The 15,262-nt window shown below is 39.3% G+C and overlaps 1 protein-coding gene across 4 annotated transcripts in view; it reads left to right on the top strand.

The window, feature by feature from the left end:
• LOC145936602 (uncharacterized) overlaps positions 1-15,262 on the top strand; it is a 73,118-nt gene that overhangs the window by 40,529 nt on the left and 17,327 nt on the right. Inside the window, exon 1 of one of the 4 annotated variants that reach the window (XM_083038926.1) lies at positions 4-707. The exons of 1 other annotated variant lie outside the window; for it this stretch is intronic. The gene's annotated coding sequence lies outside the window, so the exon portion shown is untranslated. Of the gene's footprint in view, positions 1-3; positions 708-2,589; positions 3,111-12,028; positions 12,296-15,262 lie in introns of those variants that run through there. 2 more of the 4 variants (XM_083038929.1, XM_083038930.1) reach the window with 2 other exon arrangements.

Here is a 15,262-nt window from a genome sequence, read left to right as displayed (position 1 = left end):
CTGCGCAGACCCCAAAGTCTCGCAGCCGCGAGTACGTAGTCAAACTCCGGCTCAGTAAGGACTGTGGTCCCCGTTTGCAGTGCAGTTCGAAATCTCCGGGAGCGGCCGCGGTTCTTTCGTTCTTCCTCTCTTTCTCTCTCTCTCTCTCTCTTTCTCTTTCTCTCTTTCTCTCTTCATTCCTCTCTTTTTCTCCCTCTCTCCGCAAGCTCCCTCCCCAAGTCTTTCTCTCACTCTGTCTTTTCTCTCCTCGCCTATCATCTATCTTCTCTCCTCCCTACTCTTCCAAGCGTTCCAGCTTTACTCTTACAAAAGCGTCTCCTTAACTCTTTTATCCGCGGTTTGTCCGTCACCACGCGATCATCACGCGTGGCGAGCGATCCGGGATCGGTGACCGAATCTACGATTGATGGATACGAGCGAAATACATTGGACAAGTCCCGGCAATCCCAGGTGTCTTCATGGCGAGTCACGTGGATTCCGGTGATTCGAGAGAATCTCGTTAGTTCGGTTCGGGCCGAGTGCGTTATGGGACGTGCGTGTTCCGCCTGATATCGTATCGGCGGATATCTATCACTGGACAAGTCCACCGGTGAATCGCAGACCACCGGGGTGAATCTGACGAGTGCGTGGCAAAAAAATTCGCTCGGGTGTATCGGGTCGATGTGCACGAGTCCGAGGAAACTCACTGACACTTCGTGTGACTCGGTGTAAGTATCCTACCCACTCGCCCTCTCGTTCCTTCCCCGAACTTACCCCTAAAATATGATACGATACGTCGACCATGAGTCACACGCGTATTCGTGCGACAAGTCAGCTGGAAGTTCGATTGCCGAAGCGACGTTCTTGGTTCACGGATTTTCTCGGGTCAGCTGTTTACCGGTTATATTCCGATATATACATGTATATACATATATATATATATACAATATATATATCGTTTTACGATATCGCATCCGGTAGACTGATTAAATATGCATTCTCCTTGGCGCGCATTGCCCTTAAAATAGGCTTTATCGACTCGCGTTAAATTGCCTTGTGTTTACACGATGCTTTTATAGACTTGCGTTGCGTTGATTTACGGAGAAAAGCTTACCTAGTTACACAAGTTCATGAAGCACACAATGAAATAAATCTTTCATTAAACGTTTAGCGCGCCGATAGGAGTTGCAAGTGAATGGCCTTTAAGGTCATTATGTGCTCTTGAAAGGCCATTTAGCTCTTTTTTTTAGAGGAGAATCTTTTCATTAAGTTTTCCTACAACTTCTTTATTCTTGTACTCTTGACTCAGAAAGATGGAATTAAAAATATTGAATTGCAAGATAATTTGTGAACCGTTGTTAATCGTATATTAATTTATTAATTCTAGATTCAAAATATTTTATTTTCAATCAGCGCATTTATTATTATATAATATTATTTACATATTATATCATATGCTGTTTTAAAAGTTAATAAAACATACATTTTATTTATTGTGTATAATTTTTATATTAAATAATACTAAATCATATGTCACATGCACATTATATTAGTTTTATTACGAAAAAGATACTCGTGTGTATAATTAATTTATTTAATATTATTTAATATTAAAATTAGAATATAATCATAAAATGTGAATAAATAATCTTATTTTATTCGATTTTTTTAAAGGAAATAAAAATAAGTAATATTAATATACAATAATAAATACTACATAACGCGTATGTATGTATGTGTGTAGGAATCGGAAGGGGGATTAAATATTGTAAATACCAAAGTTTATTGTTGAAAGAAGAAAAAAGAGAGAACTTCCGCCAAGTGAGATACCTATAACAAAAGCTGATTCGTTAAAGTCAATAACGAGCATGTAATTGAGAGTCATTTTTTTCCGAGAGTTGTTAAACAAATTAAATCTTCCACATCTCCCCTAGTAAATATATTACGGTACTTTTTCCTCGCCCGTGGTTTTGGTCTTCATAATTAATTCTCCGATACTCCTAATCCCAATGAGTTCGAGCCTTCGTCGGGCGAGTTTGTAATGAAATGCACCCTTCTCATTCCATAGGACGCTGTTATTTTTCTGGGGAAGTATTCCGAAATATTCTCGAAGCTTAATAACGTCGGCTTATATTGTGAAACAGGTATTAAGTAAGCGTTAGCACGTACGTCTCCCAACGGGGGGAATATTAAATTTTGACGCAGTTCCTTCTTCGGGACCTACTTATTCTTTTGAGCGGCTGTTTAACGATTTTAACTTATAAATAAAAAAATATGGTGATTAATTACTTATACGCATAAAATTTTTGGTTTTATTCAATTCGTTAGATTTTACTTTGTGAAAATATATCTCTTTTTCTCCCCTTCGATGTTTACAATATAATGCGTAGGTATATCATCGAAAAAAAAGCTTGGAACGTATTGAAATTTATAACGAACTGTGGTGGTCATAAAAATATATCGCTGTTGCATGATTTGTGATTTCTCTCAAAGTTTCTATACAATATTCAAGAGATTGATATTTCAGGTTATACATATAAATTTTGTATTACTGTATATGTTATGAATACATATGTGATGAATACATTCAAAGTTGCGTAGTAATTTTTCGAACCTTAAGTATTGTAACAATTTTATCGAGAAAATATTGTCGAAGTGTACATATATAAACAATATGCAGAGATTATTCATTTATTTAAAAATATATCGAGTTAAAATTGAGAGAGAAAGAAAGAGGGGTAGATAGATAAAGAGTGATTGATAGAGAGCGCAAAGTTCGATTTTATTAATGCGAAAATGAATTTGTTTATTAAATTAGAATAGCAAATAAATCGAATATAAAGGTATTTTGACACGAGCTGATTTTGTTTTAAATATTTTCTCTCAATATCAATGCTTGCGCGTACCGAGCAATAATCTATTAAAAATCAATTTAAAGGTTTTGGATCGCATTTCCGCCGGGGATACGAAACTTTTTATCGGTTATAACAGTCGCCGTACCGTGATTAATCGACCCGTCCGTACTATTAAATGGGATGCGGATAATTAATCGTCGGTTTCACCACAACACCTGCTTGCCTAGCGTGGGAACATCTGAACCGTGTTAGACGGCGCACAGCCTCACAAAAACGGTGAGCATGCCGATCCAGATCGTGTGTGCACGTTTGCTTGCTTGCTTGCTGGTGCGCGAGTCATTAAGTAAACTGTAAATCTTGCTTACTCGCTACGCGGGGCTTATGTCAAATCCAATCGTAAATTCTGATATGCAGGAAAGATATTAAACCTTTACGCACGTACATATTCTCCCCCTTGGACATTTCTCCTGCTCCCCGGGTTTCAAGCTTTTCCACCGTACAATAAACGTGCAGGAGAGAGCCACTCTCCAATAATAAAGCGGTCCATAAAGCTTACGCGGCGTGAATGACGCGGGAATTACAGATATTTACATCGTCTCGCCTCTAGAAAAGAGCGTTTCGGTGCCGTGCTTTCCATCGGACTCGCTCGTACGACACATGTTCGTCAATCTATTCGTGCGTCACGCCTACGCGAGTATCTTCAAGAGAAAAAGAAAATAGAAAGAAAGAGAGAGATAGAGAGAAGAGGATTGACTTTGCCGGTAATAAATGAAGCCGTAAAAAGCTCGACGTGGGAGCCACTACGCGCATGTATGTATATACAATCGACATCGCCGTCAGACGGGCTGGGATGCGTCAGAAATTTTAATAAGCCACGAAGCAATCGGGATAGAGATTCACGGCATCAGCCCTGCAACAGCAGCCTCCCGCTCGTATATACTCCAGTCAACTTCCAGCAGTCATGATAAATCAGGACACACCTGGCGCCCCTATGCTATGATGCACACGCCAGGTCCGTGCATACTCGTCGGATTACTTTCCTCCCAGCTTGTGAAGAAAAGCGTATTCTACTGGGAGCGGTCGAATTAAGCCCGCGAAGGACGGTGGAAAAGGCGAAAGCTATAAATATAAGGCGTAGAGTAGAGACGGAGGTGGAGAGACACTGTCCTCTCGGCACAATGCGTGCCGAGCACCAATCCTATTTTCAGAGATACCCATCTCCCACCGTTTTGGCAGCGAGAAAGAGGCAGAGGGAGATAGCCGGCTAACCGCTTTATCCCTACATCGAATCGTTCCTTCGAGGTGGCTGCAGCTGTTTCATCGCTTCTTTAAAGGCCCGTCCTTCCCAGCGCGGCTCTCGACGCGTGTATGTGTGTGTGTGTCGATTTTCTGTCCGAAAAAACATTAGAAATGCAAAAACCTTCTAGGTTCTGACAAAGAGAGCGCGGAATTGCGAAGGAAATTCGCCCGATGTGCGCTTTCCATTTCGCCCGTAGAGTGCCTATGGCGAAACTTATCGAATTTGTATTACTTTTCATGCATGTCATTTGCACGCGGAAGAGTGTCTCAATAGCGCGAGAGGGCGATATTTTAATGCGAATACGCCGATCGATGAGAAACTGTAAAAGGAATGAAGTTTCTGCGAGAGAATTTCGCGTTTTATACACCCTCGTAATCTATATTACAAAAGAAGTAAATTTTAAGCTATTACTACGAAAGAGCTTTACCAACCAGTTGATGATAAGTTGTTGAAAATGATACGGGCTTTATACAGCGCTATTTATTCAAATGTTCTTCATGAAATACTTATTCGTTCTCTTTGTCCTGCCAATTATTCTCGGGAATAATTACTATTCTAGTGATGATGGAATGAGATTTGAGATGAAGATTAAGGATGTCCTTTGGGTGAGCTATATAACTCATTTAGTCGGAAGGCACAATGGACAGCGTCACTTAGATGTCACCCAAAATACATTCGGATCTCTTGCGGAGTGTCAGAGATAATAGTAGTAATAACGGTAGTAGTTTCCAGAGGTAAAGGGAAAATTAGATTCAATCTCGCGCGAGACTCTTGACTCGTTATTTTTGTGTATTAATCAAAGAGAGTGAAAGAGATCACTCTCTCTCATTAAATTATCGATAAATGATCAATATTATTATTGTACGTTACGAGAGACGATCTGCCGTTTACGGAACATGACAGATTCTCCGGTAACCACTTATCTGGTTACGAAGTAGTTCGCCGCGAATGCGCGTGCACACTTAGCCGGCGAAACGGGGGTGATTTATAGCGAAACTTGCCGTATAAAACGTACACATACGCTAAACGCTAGGGTGGCTCGGCACACCGTAGCTACACATCCCTCTCGCGGCTTAAGTTTTGCGGCGTCGAGTGGAAAGAGGAGGTCCGGGGGTGAAGAGAGAGAGAAAGACAGAGAAAAGCTATCTCTTTTCTCTTGTGAACTTGTACCTTGCACTTCAGTTTTATGCGTGGCGCTCTGTGAAAGGCGGATGTCGTGTTTGCTCTTGTAGCTGGTATTGTTTGCCGGTCGCCTTTGTTTACGGCCTCCCTTTCCTCCCTTAGGTGGTAGATCGCGGTTCAGGAAGCCCACTTGAGTAGGATTTCTTTTGTCTCGACCCATCCGTCGTAATAATTGAGTGAAACCACAACAAATGATTTGCAGCGCGCACACTTCGTGCATTAAGGGTCAATGTGATTACTTACAAACGGCAAACATTCCCCAGCGAAATCGGAGGAAGAGATGAAGGAACTGCGGTAATTTGTTCCGATAATTAATAGTATCTCTGTTGATCAAAGTCGTCTACGTATATATATTCGACACTCTCCCGACATCCGTTCCACGCAAACACACGAACCGTACGATAATGAAAAGATCATTTATAAATGGAAGGAAGAGGGAAGAAAAGGAAGAGCGTGAGAAGCCGCGGCTTGAGGCGCGGAAAATAATCGTTGCGGATTATCGTGACCGCAAGCTGCCGGCTCAAGGTGCGCCGTCATCTGAGCCATCGAATCTTCCCTTTCACGCGATGTTCATTGTGAAAAGAAGGAAGTCGGCGTTGAATGGAAGGGAACCGCATTTTCGACAAACAGGAAAAGCGGACAGGAAGCGAGAAAGAAACGGGCTAATTGCCTGGATTTGATCGATCGTATTACGAGGGTTGGATTATGTAATTGGACCATGTTAACCTGCGCGTTCACCGGAGGAGGGAGAACGGGAGGGAGTAGTATGTGCGATATTTATGACGAGTTGCTGCGAGAGACTGAGATTATTATTTTGGCGAATCCGTCCGCCTCGATACGCAGCTGTAATTGGATCTGGGACTCCTTGTCAGGTAACGTCATAATCCTGCGTGGAAAAGCTGTAAGCACGAGAGTAGGTCGTTACTCTCTGGAAAACCGGAAACGTGGCAGAGAAAGGACAGGAAGGGAAGTGGCTGGCCGTCGTACTGGAACGAACGACTAAACAAGCTTAATATTGTTAGTCCGACTACGTCACTATGCTCTTCGTTTCGAAGCTAGGTAGTAGTTATTATCTTGGCTGTTAAATATGGCCGTATGAGACATACGTGAATAAACTAAAATGCATATACATATGTGTGTGCAGATAAACGCATATACTTCGCAAACATTTTATTATGAAAGATGGGAAAAAATGAATCGTTGAAAAAAAAGCTGTAATTTTTTGCTTCGCGTTAAACAAAAAGTTATGACATTTCTGAAATATGCTAATATTAAAAATTTTAATTATATAAAAATAAGTTCAGGACAGAGAAGAGAGAGACATATAATAATTGTTTAAAATTTGATTTGGGACATATATGTGAAATGGAGCGAATTCTCTCAGCTCCTTTTGCAACTGAAATAAATAAATAAATAGCGATTCTGGATGAGAGACAGGTAGAGGAAATAAGCGATAGTTATCGCTGCGGTGAGGAGAGAAGCACATATGGGACATTTTAATATGTCTGACCGACATTTCTGCGTGGTATCGAGATGCGGAATTGCGAGAATACATAACCCGGACGTTGACATACCGAATGCGTGTTGATATACATATTTCACGCGTAACGTGAATTAGAACTATGGCGCTCTATACATATCGAACTCTCATCTGCAGATTCTGTGATTGACTTGTTGTCTGGCGATATCTCTTTAAATAATGTTTTTTACGCGACACAATGTTTTATCGTTCGTTCTATTTAGATATGTGTGTGTGTGTGTGTGTGTGTGTGTGTGTGTGTGTGTGTGTGTGTGTGTGTGTGTGTGTGTGTGTGTGTGTGTGTGTGTGTGTGTGTGTGTGTGTGTGTGTGTGTGTGTGTGTGTGTGAGAGAGAGAGAGAGAGAGAGAGAGAGAGAGAGAGAGAGAGAGAGAGAGAGAGAGAGAGAGAGAGAGAGAGAGAGAGAGAGAGAGAGAGAGAGAGAGAGAGAAACACATTCAGAATCTCCTCTCCGATGAAATTATCTGACCTATTTTTTTGCAATTTATTTATTTTTAATTAGCTGAAAATTGATTAAAGATGTCGATTGAATTATTCAGTTTTCCAATATCAGACATGCAAGTAGATAACACAATTTCATCGTTTAATTAAAAATTTTATTGTAACTTTTAAATAGACTTAATATTTTTTATGTTGGATTCTTTCAAGAAATTTGATCTTGACAGTAAAGCAAAAATTAAAGTCATCCTTCAATTTAGAAAGAAAACTCTACTCTAAATTCGTCCAAAAATTTGGAATAATTAGTGAAGAATTGTATTGGATTTGCCTAAGGTAATTGCATTTAATTGCAATAGATAAATTTGATTATATAGTATCGATCGTTAATATGTGAATATATTTATAGAAATTGAATAAAATTTTAAACGAAAATTATTTTCATAGAACAGTTTGCCGGGTATCAAGTAGGGGAAAGTATGCTAAATCGTATCGTTTGTTAAATTGTATTTCTACTTATTTAACTTGCTGAAACGATGCCGCAAGCCAATTGTTATTAACACGTCAGGTTTCTGAAATAATTGACGTTTAATGTGCAAAAAATGTTTTTTTTTGCGATATTTGAGATTTTTTTGTAAAAAGAGTCAAAAGTTATCTGGAAATTCTGATTGGATGTCATGAATGTACTGTTCATGCCCTATAAAATGCATTTTTTTATTTTGATATCTTTCTTTTTTTGAACATTAAACGTCAATTATTTTGGAAACTTGACATGCTAGTAAAAATTGGCTTGCGGCATCGTTTTTAGCATCCAAAAATCTATGAGAAACACCTTGCTTTGTTTAAAATAATGAAAAAAAAAATTTTTTGTAAACTAGTATTATTATTAATTATTATCAATTAATTATATTATTAGATTGTTTCTGTATATTTTATAAAATGCACTTCATTCCCGGTTTTCTCTTTAAAACAAACACACGGATGCGTTCTTTGTGGTAGCTCCATACATTATCCGAATTTCTATAAATGCACCATATTGTTGCTCAATTTTCAAGGTGTTGCCACGAATTTTTTCATAGTTTTATCATTATCATTTATTTATTCAGAAGGTCAAAATTTACAAAAAACACTATTCTTTTTACTTTGGGGACCAAATTCGGTACTTTTTTAACATCCTCCTTTTATAATTATATTGAGATAATATTTATTTATATTTTTGTGTGATATAAAAAGTATTTTTCTTAAATTTTTGAAAAGAATTTATGATTATAAATATGACATTCTTATAGATATATTTTGTTGCAGACTGAGAACTTTTGTAGAAAATAAAACTTTATTTTTGTTAGAATTTTTTAATTTTATTGTTAGAGGTACAATTTAAAAAAAACTCATGGGTATAATTTAGCAAATCGGTATTGTAAATCGTACCAAATACTACTTTTTTTTTATTTTTAATTCACGATATGAAACAATGATTTTGTGTTAATGTTTAGCGTATATCGTTGACAAAGAACCATAGTTTCAAATAAATAAAAAAATTTTGTCATTTCTTTGATGGTTTATTACAATTTTAATATGTAGGCACACAAATTGATAGTTTTATTACAATTTTAATATTTAGGCAAATTAAGGCAAATGCCTTAGGGGATATGATTTAGCATATTTTCTCCTATAACTTTTCAGGACTAAATTTCTAGAAAAAAAATCAATTAGAGATTAAATCAAGTAATTAATTGCATTATCGAAAAATTAAATTTATTGAAAGCTACTTATGTATACTGATGTTACAGATAATTCGAAGATAGAAGATCTCTTATCAATCTCACCAATTCTCGAATAGTAAAAGACATGCAATATCATACTGAAAAACGTGCGTGTAGACGTGAGAGAGTGCGGTCTAGTTATTTTCATATCCCCACTGCATGCGGAAGCGCGTGGATATGAAATTCATAGAGGTACTGCGTTGACAGTACTGAGAGAGAGACTTAAACGATTAATTCTCTCTGCCGACTGTAATTCGCTCAAAGCTGTGCGCACCGAACGAATCGCTCGCGGATCAGGGCATCGTCCATGTACATATATACATATGTATATGTATATGTATGTGTCCGTTATACACGTCCGTAGAATTTCATTCGTGATTTATCGGCGGGCGATTTTTATGAAGCCCGGGGGGATTTTATGAGAAACGCGGTCGCTGAAAGCGAGGAATGCTGAAATAAGACGACGACGACCATGACGATGGTCGCGACTACGTATTCGTCCGCGGATACGATCGAGAGAAGCGGTATATATATATATATATATATATATATGTGTGTGTGTGTGTGTGTGTGTGTGTGTGTGTATATGTGTGTGTGCGACCCGAGTCTGAGAGTATTTCAATATCTTTGATGGCGGAATCGAGCGACGAGAGAGACGCGTCGCGCTATATATGTATATTGCCAGGGCGATTCCCGTGGCGCCGCTAAGCTCGGCTCTCTCTCTCTCTCTTTTAAATTTGGAACAATCACAAAATCGGTCCGAAGAAGAAGAAGCCCCGTTTAACGCGCCGTGCAATTTAGCCGGCGTCTACTTTTTTTTCTCTGGAAGGGAGTAGTGGAAGGGTGTAGTAACTAACGAACCGAGCATTCCGCGCAGTGTACGTAGTATTTATTGAAAAAAAGAGCAAGAGAGCGGGGAAAGAGTGTAACTGATGAACTGAGCACGATAAAAGCGGCACGAGATAAAATGGATAATGTCGAGAGAGATCGTTACGATCTGGCGTAGGTGCAACGTAGACGCAATATCGAGAGAGGATACACGCGCGCGCCGCCCCGTTCAATCCTAATGACACTGTTTCCTGAGAGCCCCGGACTCCCTATATCTCGAGCCCGCATCTTCTAGGAAAGCGGAAACCCGCGCGAGCGATCAGCTAGATACGCGTATACGATTTAACTTTAGAAAATCTCCGAATCTTTTTTCAGTGCGGCGGAAACGTCGCCGCGGGCGAGATGACAAAAGAAAAAAAGGGAAGAAAGACGAAGAAAAGAACGAAAAATGCGTCCTGCGAGAAAAAAAAAGAAAGAAACTCCCCTCCTGGGGGGAGGGGGTTCGTTTACATATGACCGAGACGGAAGTGCTCCGGAACGGATAGACGCGGAAGAGAGGGTCCGGGGGTATCTTTAATATCTTTAATCCACACCCCTGCGCTCGCGCGCGCCCAGCACGAGAAAACGCCGAGCGGAGGTATGCGTGCACCCCTAAGCCTTCGTCGTGCTACGACGAGGAGGGTAGCCTCTGTGTGTTTGAGCTACGCAGGCGCGATTTATCGACTACCGCATATATATAGGAGTATAGCGGGAGAAGCGTTTCGTTTCGTTTCGTTTCGCAGTAGCCCGAACAATTTCTCCGCTAGCAGAGAGACTCACCCTCCCTCTCTTTCTTTCCTCTCTCCCTTTCCTCTCTCTCCGCCCTTTTCTTTCTCTCTCTCTCTCCGTCTTTCTCTCTTTGTTCGTCGTTCATCTCGACTCCGGATATTTGTCCGGATTGCAATTGCAGAGGGCTTTTTCCCACTCGCTTCCCTCGTAGCTTGGTTGTACCCAACCAAGTGAGTCCTCTTTCTCTTTCCCCTTTTCAAACCCCCATTTTCCTTCCTCTCTCCTTTCCACGTCGCCACGACCTCTCCGTGTGAAGCAATATTTTACTCGAGCGGATACGCGGACTTCAGCCGCGCGCCCTGAGAAGATCGGGAGGGTTAAAATCGGTTCGACGTGCCCGATGACCGATCGAGTGCCATCCTTCTAGCTGGAAATACGAACCGGACGCTAGTAACCGCTGCATGAATCCTCTACGTACTACTCTATGGAAATAACTTCGTTCGAGCCCTTTCGCTCAAGACTCCCTCGCTCGAACACGCGAGAAACGAATCTTTCCTCCAATTTGCATAATTTTCCGTCGCAAAAGAGAAATAAAGAGGAAGAGAGAGAAAGAACGGCGCGGTTTCCAAGCGAGGGGGAATTTCTCGATAAACCTGGGCAACACTTTACAAGTGGTTAAACGGGCGCTCTCCCTGTAAATCGTCAAGTTTCGTGATATCCATCCCCGATCGTCGGGTATCGCACTGTCGATACCGATCGCCCAAACTTCCTCCCTTGCGTAGGATATTCGCTTCGACGTTGATTGCCAGCTGTCTTAAGTGGCCGTTACCGTCCACGAGGAAAGTGGCTGATCGGTCTCTCGATCTTCTCGACGCGATACACGAACCGGATCGTATCGTGCAGCTGTCCCGGGAAAAGGTGGGCGCGCGCTCGATGGGCCGAACGAAAAATTAATGCCTTCCTGGGTCTCGTTAAATGGCGTTAAATTTGTAAGCGTCATTTCTTCGAACGAGCTTCGAATATAACAAACGTGCCGAAGATTCCGGCCGGTTAAGTAATGTAAATGCCCGGACCGTTTTTTTTTTTCATTCCTCTTCTTCGTAGAGAAGAAGAAGAAGGAAGAAGGGAGGGAAGTTAGAGGATCCCTCTTTCGAACAGGTGGCAAGCCAGACGCGGACCAACAGGTAGGAAACCGAGTCCGCTGATACGGGTCAAGAAATGCATAAATTAAACACGGGGGGCGTGTGTATACCGGTCCAGCCCCCGCCGTTCGCCATGTAATTTATGCGCCGGCAACTGCATCGCGCGCCTCGAGGCCCTCGAGGTAGAGAGCTATTCATTAAGGCGAGGCGAGAGAGAGAGAGAGAGAGAGAGAGAGACTCGGCTGGGCTAGAGAGCAAACTTTTGGCTTAACGAATTTTCCGATTTCGCACATTAATATGCTAATCCAATTAGTCGTTTCGGCCCCGCACGTGTGGTGCCGCCAAGTTTTTAACCCCGAAGAACTAATTGAATTAGCATTTCAATGCAGCGATTCGTGCGATTCGTTTAGAAAGCATATAGCTTAGTTTAATTCCGAGGGATACCTCGCGCGTAGAAAACGTCTCAACGATATTAACGTTTGATCTGCTACCGTATACCCACGAGGGTAAGCTCTTAATTACGTTCTCTCGAATATTTATAACGCCAGATAATTCTTATCGTTATTGTTGTCTTCGGTGCGAGCAAACGCGCTCATAGTGTCTCGTTCCGTCCGGTGCAAAACGTAATTAATTATACGCAGTCTCGCAGTGTCGTCGCTTTTCATTCGGGATGAATGTAGCGCGGGGAAGATGTTGCATTTAAAAATTTCTCCACGGATCTTACGATAAACGTGTGACTTAATTTGCCTAATTTGTCAAGTTTAATTTATCACGAACTTAATGATAAGCAGATAAAAATTAATTTGTATTTTTATATACAATTTAAAAAATTATTTCCTGAAGATAATACTCTTTCTCTTTCTGACTGCGATATCTATATTCGACAAGAAAATATTACCCCATTTTAAAAATTAAATTGTATTTTTATACACAATTGTAAAAATTATTTCCTGAAGAGATAATATGAGATATATAACACAAGAGATAATACTGTTTTTAACTGTGATATCTGTATTTGATAAGAAAATATTACTCCATCTTAAAAAATTAATTTGTATTTTTGTATACAATTTGAAAAATTACTTCCTGAAGAGCTAATACTCTTTCTCTTTCTGACTGTGATATCTGTATTCGACAAGAAAATATTATCCCATCTTAAGGGGATCCTAGTCGGATCCTAAAGTTAGTTCTGTCGGTACGGCAGAACCAACTTTATTATTTTGGGATATCTTTTTATTGACTATACAGATCAATAAATCCTTTTCCACGATTAAAGTACTTATAAAAACGGACCGCGTTAGCTATAATTCCATATATAAATCATATAAAAATCAAAAATTACAGTTTTGTTATCGGCTTCTTTCATGTCAGCTCGTAACAATACTTATTTAATAAAAATAGTTCTGCAGTTTATCTGTGCATAAAATATAGTATACGCGATAGGGTTAACATGAAGAAATATTAGTAAACAATAAAAAGTGAGATTGCAAGTCTAATAAAAAAGTTATATATTAAAAACATTTTCACGCATATGTGTGCATACGTGCATATGTTGGATATGTGTGGTGCTAACCTATCGTGTGTATATGTGTATACGTGTATATGTTTGGATATGTGTGGTGCTAACCTATCGGAGTTCGACCATCCGACTAGGATCCCCTTAAGACTCCTGGATCCTCGCCGCAGCCATGTTAGATTGTGACGTCAGAGGTGAGAAAGCACACGCTGAAAATTCTTAGATGCCATTTTTAAATAAAAAGATATTTCGATAAAACACCACTTCAGATGGTTTTAGCATACTTTTAAAATACCTCGAAAACTATTCTTTTTCCTTGACAGTCAATCAACAACCGTAAAATGATGGTGATATCAGACTTTGTCATGCGAAATGACCGCACATGTGCAAAGACCAGACGGACTGGGCCTCATATTACGGCCATTTTACAGCTGTTGATTGATTATAAAGGGAAAAGGATAGTTTTCGAGGTATTTTAAGAGTGTGCTAAAGCCATCTGAAGTACTGTTTCATCGAAATATCTTTTTATTTCGAAATGGTATCTAAGAATTTTTAGTGTTTTCTCGCTTCTGACGTCACAATTCCCTACATGCCCTATGTTCCGATATTACTGCCAATACTGAAAATATATAATATACGTAACGTAAACTATAGATTTTCAGTACTGGTAGTAATATCGGAACGTGCCAATGGTCGGCGAGGAGCCAGGAGCCTTAAAAATTAAATTGTATTTTTATACGCAATTGTAAAAATTATTGTTTAAAGAGATAATACTCTTTTTCTTTTTAACTGTGATATCTGTATTTGATAAAATATTATCCTATCTTAAAAATTAATTTGTATTTTTGTACACAATTTTAAAAGGAGGAGGGTTTATAAGGTCGGTTTTCGGTCTCTTTAAATTTCATTTTAAAATATCAGAAATGTTTAATTTTTGTAAGAACTATTGAAATGGTGATTTCAAACTAAAGAAACGTCGTATTTGGAAGTCTGTAACACCAATTAATACACTTGTGTAATGTGTGTGTGTGTATGTTTCAGGTGGAAAAAAAAGTTGAAAGCATTTGTATAAGTTTAACTGATTGTGGGGATGGATGTGTTCAGTTAGCTATCAGCGTATTTTAGATATGTACAGGGTTTTTATTTTGAAAAAATTATGTTAAAAGAATGCTGATACTAAAGAATATGAAATATTTGATTGTTATTTTACACACCAAAATATAACACAACACAACACACATAAAAATATAAGGAAATGATGTGTAGGTGGCATAAGAGCATTGATGATAAAAATGGTATTAATCGGTGTTACAGACTTCAAAATATGTCTGTTTAGCCTAAAATTGCCTGATTCAGTATCTGTTCTTACAAAAATGAAACGTTTCTGATATTTTCAAATGAAATTCAGAATGGGTCGAAAACCGACCTTATGAATCCTCCTCTTTTCCTGAAGAGATAATAATAGTCTTTCTCTTTCTGACTGTGATATCCTGTACTTGATAAGAAAATATTATCTCATCTCAAAAATTAATTTATATTTTTGTATATAATTTTAAAAAATTATTTCTTGAGAAGAGATAATAATAATCTTTCTCTTTCTAACTGATATCTATATTCGAGAAGAAAATATTATCCCATCTTATCTCGTGTACGCTACGTGATTCACCAATTGCATTATCTTGGCGGCATAGCACATATTAGGGAGCGATATAGGGTAAATAGTAAAATTATAGTTCGCGCGTGGTTCGTGCTTCTCGCTACAGAGAGAGAGACTCATAAGTTCGAACATTCATTCGGTTAGCCAAGTTTAGTATGACTTTGGCTCGTCTTCAATTCGCAGTTTTTGAGCTCGAAAGAAACGAATGAGACGAGAGAGATCTGGGGAGCCGGAAAGGGATTCTGTAAATTGAATGACTCGACCTGTTATACGTTATCCGAGACTCCTTTGCTTTATATG

The sequence above is a fragment of the Prenolepis imparis genome, unplaced genomic scaffold, assembly GCF_030444845.1.
Source record: "Prenolepis imparis isolate NDT839.2.m4 unplaced genomic scaffold, iyPreImpa1.0 SCAF_5, whole genome shotgun sequence".
Taxonomy (NCBI): domain Eukaryota; kingdom Metazoa; phylum Arthropoda; class Insecta; order Hymenoptera; family Formicidae; genus Prenolepis; species Prenolepis imparis.
This window is presented reverse-complemented; position numbering and strand designations above follow the sequence as displayed.